Source organism: Sus scrofa, chromosome 6 (genome assembly GCF_000003025.6).
Source record: "Sus scrofa isolate TJ Tabasco breed Duroc chromosome 6, Sscrofa11.1, whole genome shotgun sequence".
NCBI classification, from domain to species: Eukaryota; Metazoa; Chordata; class Mammalia; order Artiodactyla; family Suidae; genus Sus; species Sus scrofa.
The window spans coordinates 149297312-149309304 of record NC_010448.4 but is presented as its reverse complement, the minus strand read 5'-3'; positions in this window follow the sequence as shown (position 1 = coordinate 149309304).

Here is an 11993-nt window from a genome sequence, read left to right as displayed (position 1 = left end):
GAGTCTCTTTCCCAGAAATTGCAGCAAAACTTCTCTCTGTCTCATTGGCTCTGATTGGGCCCCGTGCTCAAACGTCCAGTCATTATTGTGGCCAATGGCATTAAGTGCTTTGTTCGGCCAAGCTTAAGTCAACCTGCCTGTCTCCGGAGACTGAAAGCTAGAAGAGCAGTCTTCAACAGGGAGCTTTCAGGGGTTGAGTAGTTGTTAAGTAGAGACCGGATCATAAAAAGGCGAGTGCTGTCGGTTAGATACTGCTGTTCTCATTTCACAGTTCCAAACTACTTCATCCTCCCAAACAGCAAACTGAAACCTCTCGTTTAGCCTTGGAACTTCTCACATGTTGTGGGAAGACGAACTGGGGTTGAGCCAAAATGCTACTTATACACCAAGGGGATGCCCCAACGAAATAGTAACTCCTCATCCCTCAGCTGTCACCTCCTCTGTTTAGCTTCCCTGTATCTTGCAGGCAGAACTAGCCGCTCCCTTCACAGAGCTCCCATTAGCACTTCTACTATCCTGCAGTTATTCGTGGTACAGACTCATGTTCCTCTTGACCATGAGTTCCTTGAAGACAGGGATTTTTTTGTATGTTTCTATTTTCTTCACACCCCAAATAATGCTTGAGAAAGGAGACATCCCATGCTACGTGAGTCAGTTATCCTGAGAGCATGGAAGGGGTGACGCCCTATATAACCCTGTCAGCGTGAAATCAACCTGTGTTGGTCTCAGTATCTACACCCACAAAATGACTGAAAAAAAAATTGCTTCAGATTCCCTGACACACTGGGGCATGGATGGTAACAAAGCAAAGTGAGCATTAGGCACAGACCATCCAGGAAGGCAGCAAATTATCAGATAGAGAGACTAGGAATTGCAGACAGTAATTATAGATTTAGAGAGCTAAGTCTCAAAAATGCCACAAATCTTAGAATTTACCGTCTCTGAGAACTCAGTCGCTTATAGAATTGGTAGGGACTGAGCTAAGGACTGACTCTGTTCACTCTGCTTCTTTTTTAAACTGCCAGGGGTGCCAGGGAAGGAAAAAAGGGTAGAGATGAGTCTGGAGCAAGCTGACCTTGACTGTGGCCAATGCAAGGTCTGATTTCCCACCTTCAGTTGCGGTGGGAAGAAGAGGCTCAACAAACAGTATTCACTAAGCACCCTGTGCGAGTTTACTAAGGCTGCCATGATGAAAACACAAATGCAGGCGCCCATCACGGGACTCACACAAAGCGCTTGGCCAGAGCCGTACATGTACGTAAGACTTTACCTTGCCTCACATAAGTAAGACTGAAGTAACACTTATAAAATGCATTAAGCTCCTGAGAAGAAGGAAGTTCTCTTCATTTACTTTAGAAAAACAAACGTAATTGAGAACATCACTGTGTTTATTTATTTCATTTTATTTTTTGGCCACACCCACAGTATGCTAAAGTGCCCAGGCCAGGGATTGAACCTGAGCCACAGCAGCAATCCAAGCCATTGCTGTGACAATGCCAGATCCTTAACCTGCTGAGCCACCAGGGAACTCCCATTGTGTTTATTAATCTTTCAAAGCACCAATTTATGCTAGCGGGATGCAGAATATATCAATGTTATTATCCTTGGCCTCAAACAGAGAGTCAGGCCAGAGAAGCAAACATGAAGACAGAAGCTAACCTTAAGCCAAGACCCATGCCCACAGCAATGTTACTATATGCCCATTTATCACCACTCACTCACCTGCAGGAATGAAATCAGAGCCCTGCCCCTGGCCGCGCTTTTTCTCTCTGCCACCCACCCCAGGCAGTGAGTGTGGCTGCAGGGATGTGAGATGGCAAAGAATGATGCTGATGCTTTCCTTTCTGCCTCTTAAAGACAATCATTATTCCTGGAATGACAGTTTGTAAGCTCAGCCTAATTATGGCCAAAATGATTAAGAGAAGCATAATCTAAGGATTAGCATTCAGGCAAATGCTGCTTAACTCTGCCATCAAGGACTCAGGAGGAGACAGCTGTTTTGTTCAGGAAGTTGTTTGGAATAAAAGGGTGATTCCGCCAGTGAAATCCAGCCTTAGTACATTATTTAGCGTCATCCCTTTCTTAGCTGAACTCCCAAGCTAGAAACTTCTTGGGATCAAGTATCCCAAAGACACAATTCCCGAGTCTTTGAGGAAGGCGACAGCATCGTATGGAATAGGGATCTTGGGCTCCACCCCTCCCTAACAAGGAAGCTGCCTGAATGCTCTTAGCTTCAGAATCCTACCCATCATAGGGATAATAATAACTACTTGCAAGGGTTGCTATGAGGAATGAGCGGGCAACCGTACCGAAAGTTTCTAGCACAGCACTTGGAAACGAAGATTTTTTTTTTTTTTTTTTTTTGTCTTTTGCTATTTCTTGGCCGCTCCGCCTATGGAGGTCCAGGCTAGGGTCCAATCGGAGCTGTAGCCACCACCCGCCACAGCAACGCGGGATCCGAGCCGCGTCTGCAACCTACACCACAGCTCACGGCACGCCGGATCTTAACCAAGGAGGAAGCCAATCGAACCGCAACCTCATGGTTCCTAGTCGGATTCATTAACCACTGCGCCACGACGGGAACTCTGGAAACGAAGATTTCAATCAGTGTTTGCTCCTTTCCCTTGTCTTCCAGGACTCTTTGTAGCTGCACTTTTTTTTAGCCACTAAACTATTTAAGGTAAGTAAATGAATGAAGTATTTATGTTTTTTTTAGAAAAGGAAATTTTCTTCTTTTCTTATGCTTCAAGACATATAAGCATCTTTACTGAAAGCCTAAGAATGATGATGAGAAAAACTAAAAATAAAAGCAAGGTGAACATTGCGTCGGTTCTCTGTGTGAGTTAAAAAAAAAGTCATTATAGAAAGTTAATGAGGGGTCAAAGAGGAAGATGAGGTGGACAAAAATGTATCTACCATGTGATAGACACTTGGCATATTACACACATTACCCCCTTTAATTAATACAGTGGCATTGTGGTACTTCTATGACATCAGATCTCTGTTCCTTACAAGCTGTGTGAGGTTGGGCAAGTTACTTGACTTTTCTGTACCTCAGTTTCAACATCTATAAAATGAGGAAAATGATAGCACTTACAACATAGAGTTAGAATTAGATGAGTTAATACATATAAAACTCTTTGAACAGGGTCTGACATAAAGTATTCAATAAATGTTAGTTGTCAATGATCATAAGGAGGATGAGGAGAAATGATAGTTAAAAGCCTTTCATAGCGTTCCCGCTGTGGTGCAGTGGGTTAAGAATCCGACCGCGGCTACTCCAGTTGTTGAGGAGGCACAGGTTCGATCCCTGGCCCAGGGCAGTGGGTTAAAGGACTCAACATTGCTGCAGCTACAGCTCATATTCCATCCTGGCCCAGGAACTTCCACTGTGGTCATAAAAATAAATAAATAAATACATAAATAAATACACAACATCAAGAGTGGCATATAGTAGATGCTCAGTAAATGCTGCCTGCTAATATTTAGTAATATGATTTTTTAAAGTACTCTCTTTCATCAAGTTTATTCCATATTGGAGCTGCTTCTCTGTCAAGCAGAAATATATGTATATGTGCTCTGACTTTATTTAATAGGTTATGAAATCAGAAGATAACAAGTCTCTTGCCCCCTTTATACTAATTCTCTTTCAGAGCTCATAGTGAGTTGGATAAATGCCCTGATATCTGGCCATTAGGCAGAATTTCCAAGGACAGCAATTCCTAGTTCCCTCTCTGCCCTTATGCCCATTTACTGTCATAAAGTGCCAAGCCAGTCCTAACCGTCTCAGGCTGGAGTCGAGGGGTAGAGATGTCTTCTCTCTTTACCTCACAACCCCCGTCTTCTTTGTCCCTTTCCTGACTTCCTAGTTTTTACCTACCACTCCTTTCCATGCACACTAAGATTCAGCACAATAACTTGTAAAGCTCGTCCCCACCTTGGCTTCTCTCTGCACCTGAAACCCTCTATACTAGTCCATAGAAGACATTCCATATATGTTTACTGATGGAATGAAGGATTTTAAACTGCAGAAGAATCTACATACCCAGGAAACAGTATGCTATCCAGACTTGGGATCATTGCAAATATTTATCTTTAATCATTTCTGCTTGTGGTTTCAATTAGGGAAGAATACACATTTCTTGAACAATTTTCACCTATGATGGCAGAGATAGTTCAAGGTTACCATGTAAATAGATACAAAAGCAGCAAATCTCATGGCATTAATAATATGAAAGGAACAGAATCGCCTAGAAAACTTAGAACAATGTTGAACATGGAAGCTTGATTCGAAATGGACTTATACACTATTCTATAAGTAATTCATCTACCAAAATGCTCACTCACACTCCCAGGTGTTGTGAGGGACAAAAAACATAAGTTAGATCTATTCTTTACCCTCAGAGGGTTTATAATGCAATTGTTGGGAGGAAAAAAGATACACGAGTGAACTGAGAATATTTCAGTGCTAAACTGGTGATACTGAAAAAGCACCTCTATAATTCTGAGAAATGAATGATTAGTTGAGCTAGAATTAAAAAGTATATAATAAAAAGTTGGAGTTCTTAAAGTACAAAAATACTGTAAAATTCAGTTTAACCAGGTTAATAACTTTCCCCCAAAATTTATAATTTTATACATATTTCATGCAGGCTGTAGAATAATTTAGCTATGCTATACTATATCCTATATTCTTATGAATACTATTAAAAAGTACGTATTCACATGAGCCACAAAGCTGTAATTCAACATTTCAACACTTACATCTTTAAAAAAAAGTGATGGAATCTTAGATCTGATTCTAATATCTGAACTCAAATAGAGCCAGACTCTTCTACTTCTGTTCTATACAGTTAAGGAACATCTAAAATAGTAACATTATGAATTAATTTGTTCGTTCTTTAGATTATTCACTCAGTCCGTGGATTCTCCAGCTTTTTTTTATTCCTAATTAAGAGCTGCCCGATTTCTGGTTGTTACAGGCAAAGCACTTGGAAGAGCTCTTGGCATATAGTGAGCACTCAATGGCCATTACTCCTATTACCGCTGCTGCTATTACCGTTGCCACTAGTTTTACTACTGCAACTGTGACTGCTGCTACTACTTGTCCATTGCTCACTAGCGCCCGCCTATCCCAGGACTGGAAACATAAATAAAAGGACATGAAACTTACCCAAGAACAGGTGTACTTTGCATGAAGTCCAAAGACCTCTGAATATGTGACCTTGGACAGAACAAATTTATATATTTCCTCTGACTGGAAAATTGTATTTCCTTCCATTACATATGCAGGCAACAAAACTTTTTTTTTATGGCCATTGCAGAAATATCATTTATGTTTATCAATACTTTTCACCACTAAATCTTATTATTTAATGTTATTTAATTGTTATTTAATGCACCAATAAAGAAACATATTTAAGGAGTTCCCATCGTGGCTCAGGGGTTAATGAATCCAACTAGGAACAATGAGGTTGTGGGTTCGATCCCTGGTCTCGCTCAGTGGGTTAAGGATCTGGAGTTGCCGTGAGCTGTGGTGTAGGTCCCAGATGTGGCTCGGATCCCGCGTTGCTATGGCTGTGGTATAGGCTGGTGGCTACAGCTCCGATTAGACCCCTAGCCTGGGAACCTCCATATGCCATGGGTGCGTCCCTAGAGAAGAAAAACAAAAAAACAAAAACCATATATAATACTATGCCACAAATTCTGTTTTTTAAATATTTTGAAGTTGCATACATATATAATGTACAGTTGACTTCCATTGTAATCATATGTCTTTTGGTTTGTTCATTTAAAAACATTACTCCCAGAAAGACCAAGGAAGTTTCACCACACTGCCAAAGGGATTCATGGCACAAAGAAGGCTCGAACCCCTGCCCCAGCCATTGACTCACAAAACCTTCATTCATGCTATGTCTTCTGCCTAGAACTCCTTTCCCTCCTTTTTCTGTTGATTCATCCCTCAGTTCAAATTTGCCCTTTGGAAAACCTTCCCCTATTTCCCCCCCTCCAGAACAATTATTGGAGTTCCCTGGTAGCTCAGTGGGTTGAGGACCTGAGGTCATCACTGCTGTGGCTCTGGTTACAACAGTGACATGGGTTTGATCCTGGCCTGGGAACTTCCACAGGATGCAGGCACGGCCAAAAAAAAAAAAAAAAAACTGTTTGTTGCACTTACTCCCTGAGTTTGTATCTCTCTTTTACTCCCTATTTGATCTTGGACAAGATCAAATATTATTATTTATTATAATTATTATAATAATAAATACATTTTTATTATTATTAAACTTTCTCAGACTCATATTCCCCAAATGTAAAATGGAAATAGTAGTAGTATATAAAGCACTAAGAATGATGATGAAGATTAAGCAAAATTATGTATATGAAATGCTTCATGCAATGTCCAGAGCAGTGATCCTCAAATTTTTTGGTTTCAGGATCCTTTTATTCTCTTAAAAATTTCTGAGAATTCCAAAGAGCTTTTGTTTATGTGGATTATACAATTATTTTTTGTGTTTTTTCTTTTAATATTTATTAAAGCATAGTTGATTTACAACATTATGCCAATTTCTGCTGTATGGCAAAGTGACTCAGTCATACATATACATATTCCTTTTCTTATATTATCTTCCTTCGTGGTCTAGCCCAAGAAATTGGATATAGTTCCCTGTGCTGTACAATAGGACCCACACAGATATTGATGATATTCAAAGCTTAACACTGAGAATTTTTTAATGTTTCTTTCCTAATTTATAAATATAAATAATAAACCTTATAACCTATTACATAAATTACATGTTAATAATAAATAATACATTTTTATGGGAAAAACTACATTTTCTCCAAGATAGTGAGAAGAGTGACATTGTTTTCCATGTATATAAATCTCTTTAACATCTAGCCTGTCTGTTGCTGTATGTTGTTTTGATATAGGTATACAAAGAACATCTAGCCTCACACAGAAATGTATTTGGAAAAGAGAGGAGTATTTTAGTAGTCTTTTCAGGTAACTATGGATATTTTTCTCTGATACTCTACCAATTTGACATGTAGTAGCTAGGCTCATGGAGATGTGGAATCTGAAATGATAACCAATAAACTCTTCATTCTTTGCTGCATTAAAATACACTGATCTATCTTGTGCTTTGAGTGGATCTCTTATTCACATATGATATTATAACATCATGCACTGGTCATTTGCAAAGTATTAGTTCACTGAGTTATGCAGATCTCTGAAACATTGACACATTTCATTACACGAAATGAAAAAAAATCGCTTTCATTAATAGCCCCCCATCTCACTGGAAATGTCTTTAGGTTTTAGGAAGCTGACAAGTTCACAGGCCAGACACAAATCTTCCAAAATTCTAATTTTCACATGAAAGTTCAAATTTTATCATTGGCAACAAATACTGTCAGTTGTTTTTCCTTGAAGTGACAGGCTCACTTCATTCATTTTGGAGAAAATGTCTGCCAAATGTTTGAATAAATGTAGCTTGCCTGTCAGTTGTTCTTTCATGTAAAAATAGTGTTCCATGAAAAAAAGTGGCTCCTCACTCACAGAAGTGTTTTTCCAACCATCATGTTTCTGTGTGCATCAGAAGTGCTTTATGAGTAGTTACCATTCTGTTGCATAGAAGATTGAATATGTGTGTACTCAAGGGTTTAGATTTCATAAAATTAATCATGTTTATCACTTCATCAAGGCATTCTTAAGAAATTGGCATTGTTTTTTGATGGCCATGATAAATACAATGATACAGTAGTGGCATATTTTGGTGCCACTACTTTGATTCATGTTAAGACATCAACAGTTTTATCCACCATGGGGTAATGCATTTACACAATTTTGCAAATGCCAACAGAGTAAAGAAAGCAAATAGTATCTTAGTATTAGTATGAAAATCGTTTTGACATTGTACATCTCCTGAAAAAGTTTAAGGGATCCCAAGGAACCATCCTTCTATATCAGGATAATTTTTAATACACACATGCCATATATTACTTGGATGTGCTTTGGAAATAACGGGTTAAGTGAGGTTTTCTTTGGATTTTATTTTTCCTCCACATTATTCCTGTCCCATTTCATTATCAACCAGAAAGACTACAAGTCAGCAGTAAGAGAATGAAACAGTAAGTAAACTCAAAGGATCGGCTGAGAATTTTTACCTTTCTATCATTGTATAAGCACCATGGCAATAGCACACCCACAACAGAAACAGCCCTGAAAACAAGAAAGAAATAAAAATTGAGAACACCCACAAATAAGATATTTTAAGATGTATCTAGAGAAAAATAAGCTTGGATCATGTAGCCAAGAAGAAAGAATTCCCCTCTTGGGAAGCGGCACATGAAAAGTGCTCAGTGGCGGGATGTGTGGTAAACTGTTCAGACGGCCCATTGAAAAGTCACCTCTGAAGCTGCACGAAACGAATGGGCAGAAACATAAAGACCAACATAAGCAGGAGCTGAAGCATAAAGAACTCTATTACCGCATTGCTAAAAGGGATATTTAGGTGGAGGTTAAGGGAGCTCCATTCTAACCTCTGTTTCAGTTCTTTGAAAGATACATCTCAACCTGAACTTTCTCTTTAACTTTACTTTTTTTATTTTATTTTATTTGTCTTTAGTCTTTTTAGGGCCCCATCCATGGCATATGAAGGTTCCCAGGCTAGGGGTCGAATTGGAGCTGTTGCTGCCAGCCTACACCACAGCCACAGCAACGTGAGATCCAAGCCACGTCTGCAACCTACACCACAGGTCAGGGCAACACCAGATCCTTAACCCACTGAGTGAGGCTAGGGATTGAACCCGTGACCTCATTGTTCCTAATCAGATTCTTTTCCGCTGTGCCACTTTAAAAGTAGTACAGTTGGAGTTCCTTTCACGGCTCAGAGGAAACGAGTCTGACTAGTATCCAGGAGGATGCAGGTTCCATCCTTGGCCTCGTTCAATGGGTTAAGGATCTGGTATTGCCATGAGCTGTGGTGTAGGTTGCAGACAAGGCTCAGTCGGATCTGGCGTTTTGTGGCTGTGGTGTCGGCCAGCAGCTGCAGCTCCAATTCAACCCCTAGCCTGGGAACCTCCATATGCTGCGGGTGTGGCTCTAAAAAGAAAAAAATAAAATAAAATAAAATAAAGATATTATAGTCAGCTGAATATAAAAGAAACATCAAACTAAGAAGGACCCTACCAAAGAGAGAAAGTCAACAGACAACAGAGTGATGCTGTAAATAAGGAGAGGACATAGAACTGGTTGTTCCCAAAGAAAACTGTATTTATGAATAGCTCTCTCTCTGTCTCTCTCTCTGTATCTCTCTCCTTATCTCTCTCCATGTCTCACTGTGTCTGTCTGTCTCTCTCTGTCTCTGTCTCTTTTGTCTCTCTCTCTCTCTCTCTATATATATATATATATATATATATATTTGAATATATTCTAATTATATAATAAAAGATCAGAAGTCTGGGAACAGTCAGTACTTTCTGATTTTTAGTAAGTTGAAGAGGTCATTTCTTTACTCAACATGGTTCAGTGGCTTAACTAAGATTCAGAGAGTTTCAAGTTCTATTTTCTCAGCCCTTTCAATACAGTATTTAAAAATTCTAACTCCCAGCATTCTACATCCTTAATCTACACTTAAGTTATACTCTCCCACTCCACTATTTCTCCAAGATTATTCATCCAGCTAAATCTGTCCCCTTCATCCAAGTCAATAAATAGCTCTACAGATCCTTGAACATATCTTGCTTGATTCTGCCTCCAAGTACTTGCCCATATAACTTCTCAGGATGCTTGCCCTTCTTTCTATCTTTAGTTCCTTCATCCCAGATCAAAATGAACCTGCCTCCTCCCGCCAAATGTTGCCTGAGTAATTCCACTTGTTTTAACCATTCATCTATCAGTCATTTTAAATAACTATAGCTTATTCACTTTATCATCAGCAAATTGCTCTCACATGGCTTTGTGGAGGCCTTCTTTATTCTTTGAATTGTAAGTTTCTATAGGGCAAGCATCACAGCTTCTGATTTTTTTTATTTCAAGAAAATAGAAGGTGGAAAGAAGAAACAAAGGAAGGGGGGAAAGGAGGGGAAATGGAGATGTGACAAGAAAAGAAAGAAGAGAAACAGAAGATAAATCTGTGAGTTTTTATTTTATAATATACTTAATGAAAACAATATTTTGTGAAAGTCATATTAATATGAGTAAGTCTAATTCTAATGAGCACTCAGAGATTTCAATCCAACCTCCCCATCCCTGTTCCTTGCTCTATTTTTTCTAATTCCACCTTTTCTAATTGCTATTTCCAATAAGCAATATTTTTTTTTTTTTTGGTCTTTTTCATCTTTTCTAGGGCTGGATCCACGGCATATGCAGGTTCCCAGGGTAGGGATCGAATCAAAGCTTTTGCTGCCGGCCTACACCAGAGCCACAGCAACACCAGATCCGAGCCGCGTCTGTGACATACACCACAGCTCAAGGCATTCGTTAACCACTGTGCCACGACGGGAACTCCCAATAAGCAATTTTTAATCTAATGACCACCCTCTTCAAGTTGCAACCCACCTCATCTCCCTCACACTGCTTGACTTTTTCTTTTTTATACACTTCTCCCCTTTAAACATACTAAATCACTTACTTACTTATTATATATATTTTATTACTGATTCCCCATCCCTACTCAACTCCAAGTGAGCTCCTCGGTGGCAGGGATCTGTTTTGTTCCCTGATATAACTCCAGTCCCTGAGGCAGAATCTGACACAGAGTAGGTGCTCAGTAAACTCACTGAATGAACAAAGCTCTCGTGAATGGCATACACAGGCTCTGGAATTTTCATAAATACCCACAACAGAGGCACAGCGACCAATGAACAACTCACTCCTTCATTAATGCTGCATACCAGCATCATCAATTACCTAGAAGATGGCTGATGTAGACCCCAAGTGGATTAAGAACCATGAAAACGGATGTTGCAGAGTCGAGCAGAACTTTACAAAGGATGTGGCCAGGGTGGCCTTCACCACAGGCCCCCTGAGGGGCGAGGTGTTAACCAAATGAAACGGTGATAGGGGGTGACAGGTGGACAATCTGGCTCTGAGACCTTAACTACTCCCTTCCCACCCACAGTGAAAGCCACAAAGGGCCTGTAACAGGGGACTTGCTGCCTCAGGAAATCTCTCAGTCTCATATTTCTACTCCAGCTGGCTTACTTGGAGGGGGCTTCATGCTTCCAAGCCAGTTGTCATCCCTGCCCTGCCTTTTCTCATGAAGCATCCAATTCCACAGGCTTCTTCGATTCCAAACTAACTGTCTCTGGGTCCTCTGTGGCTCCACCACAGTCCCTTTCTTGTCTAGGAGAGAAGTTTATACAGCTTTTAAAAGACATGGCTTGCAAAGAGCCACTTCAGAAAACGTCTGTACACAGAAACAGACTCACAGACATGGAGAACAGATTTGTGGTTGCCAAGGGGGAGGGGAAGGGAGTGGGAGGGACTGGGAGTTTGGGGTTAGTAGATGCAAAGTATTACATTTAGAACAGAGGTCTGACTGTATAGCACAGGGAATGATATCCAGTCTCTTGGGATAGAACATGATGGAAGATAATGTGAGAAAAAGAATGTATATATATGTAGGACTGGGTCATTCGCTGTACAAGAGAAATTGACACAACATTGTAAATCAACTATACTTTAATAAAAAAAAATTTTTTTAAGTATGTGAAATACAGTCTTGCCACAATCTCCAATCTCGATCATTCCTCTCAAGGTAACTAGAGTGGTGGAACCAGCAAATACAGGTTCAACTGCTGCTTTGACCACCTCCTAAATGATGGGCCTAAGAAAAACTTGACACTGTGAACCTTCAAAATAGGCAAAGCTCCTTCTCAGGATTATTGTGCACATAAGCCACTTGCCCCCATCTCTAGAGCTAGATGAATTTAACGTACCCTTAAAAATGTTGGCTCTGGGAGTTCCCATCCTGGCTCAGAGGAAA